Here is a 10,246-nt window from a genome sequence, read left to right as displayed (position 1 = left end):
TTCCTGAGCCTTTAAATGGTCTCTCAGTCTGGTTCAGTAGGAATCACAATCATGGGAAACACTGCTGACCTGATACCATCACTGACACCCTCCATAAGGAGGGAAAGCCTCAAAAGGGAATTGCAAAAGAAGTTGGATGTTCCCAAAGTGCTGTATCAAAGCACATTAATAGAAAGTTATATGGAAGGGAAAAGTGTGGAAGAAAAAGATGCACAAGCAGCAGGGATGACCGCAGCCTGGAGAGGATTGTCAAGAAAAGGCCATTCAAAAGTATTGGGGGCTTTCACAAGGAGTGGACTGAGGCTGGAGTCAGTGCATCAAGAGCCACTACACACAGACGGATCCTGGACATGGGCTTCAAATGTCGTATTCCTCTTGTCAAGCCGCTTCTGAACAACAAACAACGTCAGAAGCGTCTTACCTGGACTAAAGAAAAACAGACCTGGCCTGTTGCTCAGTGGACCAAAGTCCTCTTTTCTGATGAGGGCAACTTTTGCATGTCATTTGGAAAGCAAGGACCCAGAGTATGGAGGAAGAAAGGAGAGGGCCAAGGACCCAGAGTATGGAGGAAGAATGGAGAGGCCCAAGGACCCAGAGTATGGAGGAAGAATGGAGAGGCCCAAGGACCCCGAGTATGGAGGAAGAGTGGAGAGGCCCAAGGACCCCGAGTATGGAGGAAGAATGGAGAGGCACAAGGACCCCGAGTATGGAGAAAGAATGGAAAGGCACAAGGACCCCGAGTATGGAGGAAGAATGGAGAGGCCCAAGGACCCCGAGTATGGAGGAAGAATGGAGAGGCCCAAGGACCCCGAGTATGGAGGAAGAATGGAGAGGCCCAAGGACCCCGAGTATGGAGGAAGAATGGAGAGACCCAAGGACCCCGAGTATGGAGGAAGAATGGAGAGGCCCAAGGACCCAGAGTATGGAGGAAGAATGGAGAGGCACAAGGCCCCCGAGTATGGAGGAAGAATGGAGAGGTACAAGGACCCCGAGTATGGAGGAAGAATGGAGAGGCACAAGGACCCCGAGTATGGAGGAAGAATGGAGAGGCACACACTGCAAGATGCTTGAAGTCCAGAGTGAAGTTTCCACAGTCTGTGTTGATTTAGGGAGCCATGTCATCTGCTGGAGTTGGTCCACTGTGCTTCATTATGTCCAGGGTCAACGCAGCCGTCTACCAGGAGATTTTGGAGCACTTCATGCTTCCTTCCGCAGACGAGCTTTATGGGGATGCTGACTTCATTTTCCAGCAGGACTTGGCATCTCCCACACTGCAATAAGCACCAAAACCTGGTTCAATGACCGTGGGATTACTGTGCTTGATTGGCCAGCAAACTCGCCTGACCTGAACCCCATAGAGAATCTATGAGGCATTGCCAAGAGAAAGATGAGAGACATGAGACCGAACAATGCAGAAGAGCTGAAGGCCGCTATTGAAGCATCCTGGTCTTCCATAACACCTCAGCAGTGCCACAGGCTGATAGCTTCCATGCCACGCCGCATTGAGGCAGTAATTGCTGCAAAAGGGGCCCAAACCAAGTACTGAGTACATATGCATGCTTCTACTTTTCAGAGGTGCGATATTGTTCTATGTACAATCCGTGTTTTATTGATTGCATGGAATATTCTCATTTTCTGAGATTGTGGATTTGGGGTTTTCATGAGCTGTAAGTCATAATCCTCACAATGATGACAAATCACGGCTTGAACTATCTTGCTTTGCATGGAATGAGTCTCATATATTAGTTTCACCTTTTAAGTTGCTGCACTGAAATAAATGAACCTTTGCACCATATTCTCATTTTTCGAGTTACACCTGTACATAGCACCCCTATTCATTCCCCATTCTCCTGATGTAGATCCATCAATGATCCAATCACAATACTCGCTGTCATTGTTGACTCGAAGAAAAAATAAAGCTCCCCTCCTGCCATCTGACAGCTCCGTCGCTTCCCACTTCTAAATAAACTAAGGAGCGCCACCACCCTGTGATATCACTGGGTGGCCTTGCCCTCTTGTGACATCACCAATACAACATGCCCCGGTCAGTGACGTCACCAATACAACATGCCCCAGTCAGTGATTTCACCAATACAACATGCCCCGGTCAGTGACGTCACCAATACATCATGCCCCGGTCAGTGACGTCACCGAGTGGCACCGTCCCTTAGTATATTTAGTGGCAGGAGGCAGCAGAGCTGTCAGACAGAGGGGAGTCTTCATTGGGAGCGGAGCTTTTCTTTCTGAGTCAGCGGTGACAGCGAGCATCGTGATTGATGATGGATCTACACCGGGGGGACATTTTGCTTTAGTTTTGTTTTTTTAATAAAGGACTTGTCAAAAACTGCCTGCTGTCTATTGAACAGAATACTTTTTTGTGGTGACTAATTAGGGGTACCATGTACCCCATACTCATTCACATGGGGTGAGGGATCTGAGGGCCTCTTTGTTAAATGTTGTAAGTCCCCTGCCTGCAAACCCCCACAGCCACTAGCCTGGGTTGTGGAGAAGAATCCCTTGTCTCCATCAACATGGACAAGGTGCTCTGGGGGAGCAAAGCCTCCCCTGCCCCAGAGCATCCACTCCATGTTAAGGGCATCTGACCTGGTATGTTTCAGGAGGGGGGGTCGCTTTCTCATCCCCCTCTTTACTGTCCTGCCGAGCTGCATGCTCAGATAGGGGTCTGGTATGTATTTCTTTCATTTTGGCAAGGGGTCCCCCTTAAAATCCATACTAGACCCCCACGCCATTTTCTTAATTTTTCCTTTCCGTTAATTCTTTTTTAGATTTATTGGTTGGTTAGGACGCAGTGGCCGCTCGCTCCCTAACAACCATGTTGTTACTGGTTGTTAAGGATGCCAGCGGCCGCCCACTCTTTACCAAGCAGTACACATTTCCTGAATGCCGCATGTCTCCACCACTAATTAATGACCGCATGCATTTCATTCTTTATTTCCTTCTGTGAATGTAACGCCTGTTCATGCGGTATTTACTGAGCGTGTTCAGTGTTTGTGGTCAATACCGCAACACGGGATAGGAAATGGACAGTTTCAGGATGGCATGCGGTATTTAGGGGAAATGTACCCACATATCACATGTGATCTGCTTCTGTGAAGGGAGACAATGTGTGGATTTTGTGTGTGATGTCACAATCATAAATCTTACATTTTACAGATGACATTTTCTCTCATTTCCTTGATTTAGAGTGGAGATCCAATCGATATAGAATTTGAGGTGAAAGCAGAAGAAGAAGAGGCGTATGTGAGGGATGATCAGCAGTCTATGGAGGAGGATGGAATAACGGGGACATTTATAGAGGAGGACACTCCTACAGAGATCAGCACAGGTGGGTCATGAACACTAAATCCATTCCTCCACCCATACTGCTCACTGATTGGTCCAGAGTAGGGCGGGGACTGGGTGATATCAGCCTGTAATCCCCTGGTCACTTTCCTGAGCTGTGTTCCCCGTCCTGTATTCCTGGATTTCTCTCGGATAATCTTCCTTCTCTGTGCTGCAGACACAATTTATGTCTCTAGACTGGATTTATGGAGGTTCTGGGGTTCATCCGGCAGTAAAATGTTCATTTCACCATAAATGTTACTAGACCTAGGCACCTGGACATGTTCTTTTGATCTTATTCCTCATAGTGGTGACATAGCAATTCTCCCAGTATTTGTCACCTGTGCCGGGTGGAGGGATATGTCTGTAGTGTCTCAGACCCAAGTCACTGAGTGCAGTCTCAGGAGATGGGAGGCAGCGGTGTGGGACCTACATAGTTACATAGTTAGTCTGGCTGAAAAAAGACATCCATCTAGTTGAACCATTAAAAATAAGAGTTTTATAATCCGACACCCACAGCTGATCCACCAGAAGGCAAAAACCCAGAAAAGCACGATCCGATCTGCTCCTGCAGGGGAAACAATTCCTTCCTGATTCCCCGAGAGGCAATCGGATATTCCCTGGATCAACTTTCCCTATAAATGTTATATCCAGTTATGTTCTGTGTATCCAAGAAAGAATCCAGGACTTTCCTACAGCAATCCACTGAGCTGGTTACAACCAACTCTTGAGGGAGTCTATTACACATTCTCACAGCTCTTACTGTGAAGAAACCTTTCCGTGTTTGAAGATTACATTTATTTTCCTCCAGACGTAAAGAGCGCCCCCTTGTCCTCTGTGATGACCTCAGGAGGAATAACTACACCGAGTTCATTATATTAACCACTGATGTATTATACATGGAGATCATATCCCCCCTTATGTATTATACATGGAGATCATATCCCCCTTATGTATTATACATGGAGATCATATCCCCCCCTTATGTATTATACATGGAGATCATATCCCCCCCTTATGTATTATACATGGAGATCATATCCCCCCTTATGTATTATACATGGAGATCATATCCCCCCCCTTATGTATTATACACGGAGATCATATCCCCCCTTATGTATTATAGATGGTGATCATACCCCCATTATGTATAATACATGGAGATCATATCCCCCCTTATGTATTATACATGGAGATCATATCCCCCCTTATGTATTATACATGGAGATCATATCCCCCCTTATGTATTATACATGGAGATCATATCCCCCCCTTATGTATTATACATGGAGATCATATCCCCCCTTATGTATTATACATGGAGATCATATCCCCCCTTATGTATTATACATGGAGATCATATCCCCCCTTATGTATTATACATGGAGATCATATCCCCCCCTTATGTATTATACATGGAGATCATATCCCCCCCTTATGTATTATACATGGAGATCATATCCCCCCTTATGTATTATACATGGAGATCATATCCCCCCCCTTATGTATTATACACGGAGATCATATCCCCCCTTATGTATTATACATGGAGATCATATCCCCCCCTTATGTATTATACATGGAGATCATATCCCCCTTATGTATTATACATGGAGATCATATCCCCCCCTTATGTATTATACATGGAGATCATATCCCCCCCTTATGTATTATACATGGAGATCATATCCCCCCTTATGTATTATACATGGAGATCATATCCCCCCCCTTATGTATTATACACGGAGATCATATCCCCCCTTATGTATTATAGATGGTGATCATACCCCCCTTATGTATAATACATGGGGATCATATCCCCCCTTATGTATTATACATGGAGATCATATCCCCCCTTATGTATTATACATGGAGATCATATCCCCCCTTATGTATTATACATGGAGATCATATCCCCCCCCCTTATGTATTATACATGGAGATCATATCCCCCTTATGTATTATACATGGAGATCACATCCCCCTTATGTATTATACATGGAGATCATATCCCCCCCTTATGTATTATACATGGTGATCATATCCCCCTTATGTATTATACATGGAGATCATATCCCCCCTTATGTATTATACATGGAGATCATATCCCCCCTTATGTATTATACATGGAGATCATATCCCCCCTTATGTATTATACATGGAGATCATATCCCCCTTATGTATTATACATGGAGATCATATCCCCCCTTATGTATTATACATGGAGATCATATCCCCCTTATGTATTATACATGGAGATCATATCCCCCTTATGTATTATACATGGAGATCATATCCCCCTTATGTATTATACATGGAGATCATATCCCCCCTTATGTATTATACATGGAGATCATATCCCCCTTATGTATTATACATGGAGATCATATCCCCCTTATGTATTATACATGGAGATCATATCCCCCTTATGTATTATACATGGTGATCATATCCCCCCTTATGTATTATACATGGAGATCATATCCCCCCTTATGTATTATACATGGTGATCATATCCCCCCTTATGTATTATACATGGAGATCATATCCCCCCCTTATGTATTATACATGGAGATCATATCCCCCCTTATGTATTATACATGGAGATCATATCCCCCCTTATGTATTATACATGGAGATCATATCCCCCCCTTATGTATTATACATGGAGATCATATCCCCCCTTATGTATTATACTTGGAGATCATATCCCCCTTATGTATTATACATGGAGATCATATCCCCCCTTATGTATTATACATGGAGATCATATCCCCCCCTTATGTATTATACATGGAGATCAGATCCCCCTTATGTATTATACATGGAGATCATATCCCCCTTATGTATTATACATGGAGATCATATCCCCCCTTACGTATTATACATGGAGATCATATCCCCCCCTTATGTATTATACATGGAGATCATATCCCCCCTTATGTATTATACATGGAGATCATATCCCCCTTATGTATTCTACATGGAGATAATATCCCCCCTTATGTATTATACATGGAGATCATATCCCCCCTTATTTATTATACATGGAGATCATATCGCCCTTATGTATTATACATGGAGATCATATCCCCCCTTATGTATTATACATGGAGATCATATCCCCCCTTATGTATTATACATGGAGATCATATCCCCCTTATGTATTCTACATGGAGATCATATCCCCCCTTATGTATTATACATGGAGATCATATCCCCCTTATGTATTATACATGGAGATCATATCCCCCCCTTATGTATTATACATGGAGATCATATCCCCCTTATGTATTATACATGGAGATCATACCCCCCTTATGTATTATACATGGAGATCATATCCCCCTTATGTATTATACATGGAGATCATATCCCCCCTTATGTATTATACATGGAGATCATATCCCCCCTTATGTATTATACATGGAGATCATATCCCCCCTTATGTATTATACATGGAGATCATATCCCCCCTTATGTATTATACATGGAGATCATATCCCCCTTATGTATTATACATGGAGATCATATCCCCCCTTATGTATTATACATGGAGATCATATCCCCCCTTATGTATTATACATGGAGATCATATCCCCCCTTATGTATTATACATGGAGATCATATCCCCCTTATGTATTATACATGGAGGTCATATCCCCCCTTATGTATTATACATGGAGATCATATCCCCCTTATGTATTATACATGGAGATCATATCCCCCTTATGTATTATACATGGAGATCATATCCCCCCCTTATGTATTATACATGGAGATCATATCCCCCCCTTATGTATTATACATGGAGATCATATCCCCCCTTATGTATTATACATGGAGATCATATCCCCCCTTATGTATTATACATGGAGATCATATCCCCCCTTATGTATTATACATGGAGATCATATCCCCCCTTATGTATTATACATGGTGATCATATCCCCCCTTATGTATTATACATGGAGATCATATCCCCCTTATGTATTATACATGGAGATCATATCCCCCCTTATGTATTATACATGGAGATCATATCCCCCCTTATGTATTATACATGGAGATCATATCCCCCCTTATGTATTATACATGGTGATCATATCCCCCCCTTATGTATTATACATGGAGATCATATCCCCCCTTATGTATTATACATGGAGATCATATCCCCCTTATGTATTATACATGGAGATCATATCCCCCCTTATGTATTATACATGGAGATCATATCCCCCCCTTATGTATTATATATGGAGATCATATCCCCCCCTTATGTATTATACATGGAGATCATATCCCCCTTATGTATTATACATGGAGATCATATCCCCCCCTTATGTATTATACATGGAGATCATATCCCCCCTTATGTATTATACATGGAGATCATATCCCCCCTTATGTATTATACATGGAGATCATATCCCCCCTTATGTATTATACATGGAGATCATATCCCCCCCTTATGTATTATACATGGAGATCATATCCCCCCTTATGTATTATACATGGAGATCATATCCCCCCTTATGTATTATACATGGAGATCATATCTCCCCTTATGTATTATACATGGAGATCATATCCCCCCTTATGTATTATACATGGAGATCATATCCCCCCTTATGTATTATACATGGAGATCATATCCCCCCTTATGTATTATACATGTTGACCCCCCCAGTTGTACCCCCCCTAGTATGTATGATGCATATTCTTAGCCCCCAAGTGCAGAACCTTACATTTATCACCATTAGCCCTCATTGGCCCCATAGTCCCCCAATTACACAGAGCATTGAGGTCGGCTTGTAAGTTGGAGACATCCTGTAAGGACGTTATTCCCCGGCACAGCTTGGTGTCATCTGCAAAGACTGGAATGGGATTTATAATCTCACACCCCATATTGTTTATATATATATTAATAAGTAAGGGTCCCAACACTGAACCCTGGGGTACCCCACTAATAACACTGAACCTTGGGGTACCCCACTAATAACACTGAACCCTGGGGTACCCCACTAATAACACTGAACCCTGGGGTACCCCACTAATAACACTGAACCTTGGGGTACCCCACTAATAACACTGAACCTTGGGGTACCCCACTAATAACACTGAGCCTTGGGGTACCCCACTAATAACACTGACCATTGGGGAACCCCACTAATATCACTGAACCTTGGGGTACCCCACTAATAACACTGAACCTTGGGGTACACCACTAATAACACTGAACCTTGGGGTATCCCACTAATACCTCTGAACCTTGGGGTACCCCACTAATACCTCTGAACCTTGGGGTACCCCACTAATAACACTCAACCTTGGGGTACCCCAGTAATAACACTGAACCTTGGGGTACACCACTAATAACACTGAACCTTGGGGTATCCCACTAATACCTCTGAACCTTGGGGTACCCCACTAATAACACTCAACCTTGGGGTACCCCAGTAATAACACTGAACCTTGGGGTACACCACTAATAACACTGAACCTTGGGGTACCCCACTAATACTACTTAACCCTGGGGTACCCCACTAATAACACTGAGCCTTGGGGTACACCACTAATAACACTGAACCCTGGGGTACCCAATTAAAAACACTGAACCTTGGGGTACCCCACTAATAACACTGATCCTTGGGGTACCCCACTAATAACACTGAACCCTGGGGTACCCCTCTAATCACACTGAACCTTGGGGTACACCACTAATAACACTGAACCTTGGGGTACCCCACTAATAACACTGAACCTTGGGGTACACCACTAATAACACTGAACCTTGGGGTACCCCACTAATAATACTGTAACTTGGGGTACCCCACTAATAACACTGAACCTTGGGGTCCCCCACTAATAACACTGAACCTTGGGGTACCCCACTAATACTACTTAACCCTGGGGTACCCCACTAATAACACTGAGCCTTGGGGTACCCCACTAATAACACTGAACCCTGGGGTACCCCACTAATAACACTGAACCTTGGGGTACACCACTAATAACACTGAACCTTGGGGTACCCCACTAATAATACTGTAACTTGGGGTACCCCACTAATAACACTGAACCTTGGGGTCCCCCACTAATAACACTGAACCTTGGGGTACCCCACTAATACTACTTAACCCTGGGGTACCCCACTAATAACACTGAGCCTTGGGGTACCCCACTAATAACACTGAACCCTGGGGTACACCACTGACACCCCCAGACCATTCAGAGTATGAATCATTAACCACTAATCTCTGAATACGATCTTTTAGCCAGTTTTCTATCCATTTACATTCAGATTTCTCCACCCATAGACTTTACCTTACATATTAGCCGTGTGTGGGGAACTGTGTCCAAGTGTACCACGTCCACCACCACCCCTCTGTCCAAGTATACCACGTCCACCACCACCCCTCTGTCCAAGTATACCACGTCCACCAACACCCCTCTCTCCAAGTATACCATGTCCACCGCCACCCCTCTGTCCAAGTATACTACGTCCACCGCCACCCATCTGTCCAAGTATACCACGTCCACCGCCACTCTTCTGTCCACGTATACCAAGTCCACCGCCACCCCTCTGTCCAAGTATACCAGGTCCACCGCCACCCCTCTTTCCAAGTGTACCTCGTCCACTGCCACCCCTCTGTCCAAGTATACTACATCCACTGCCACTCCTCTAATCGTTTCATGATGGTTTAATCCCAGCTCACCTCTACATGTTGTCTACAGTAAACATTTAAGCTTCCACTGATTACAGAATACTAATACTGAGAGTCCTGACCCTTATACTATATAACTTGTACATTACATACTCCTGACCCCTGCACTATATACTCTGTGTTGTACATTACATACTCCTGACCCCTGCACTATATACTCTATGTTGTACATTACA

Source organism: Staurois parvus, unplaced genomic scaffold (genome assembly GCF_062004578.1).
Source record: "Staurois parvus isolate SC_StPar_1 unplaced genomic scaffold, SC_StPar_1.0 ptg001224l, whole genome shotgun sequence".
In the NCBI taxonomy this organism is placed as follows: Eukaryota; Metazoa; Chordata; class Amphibia; order Anura; family Ranidae; genus Staurois; species Staurois parvus.
Note: the sequence above shows the minus strand (reverse complement) of the source record.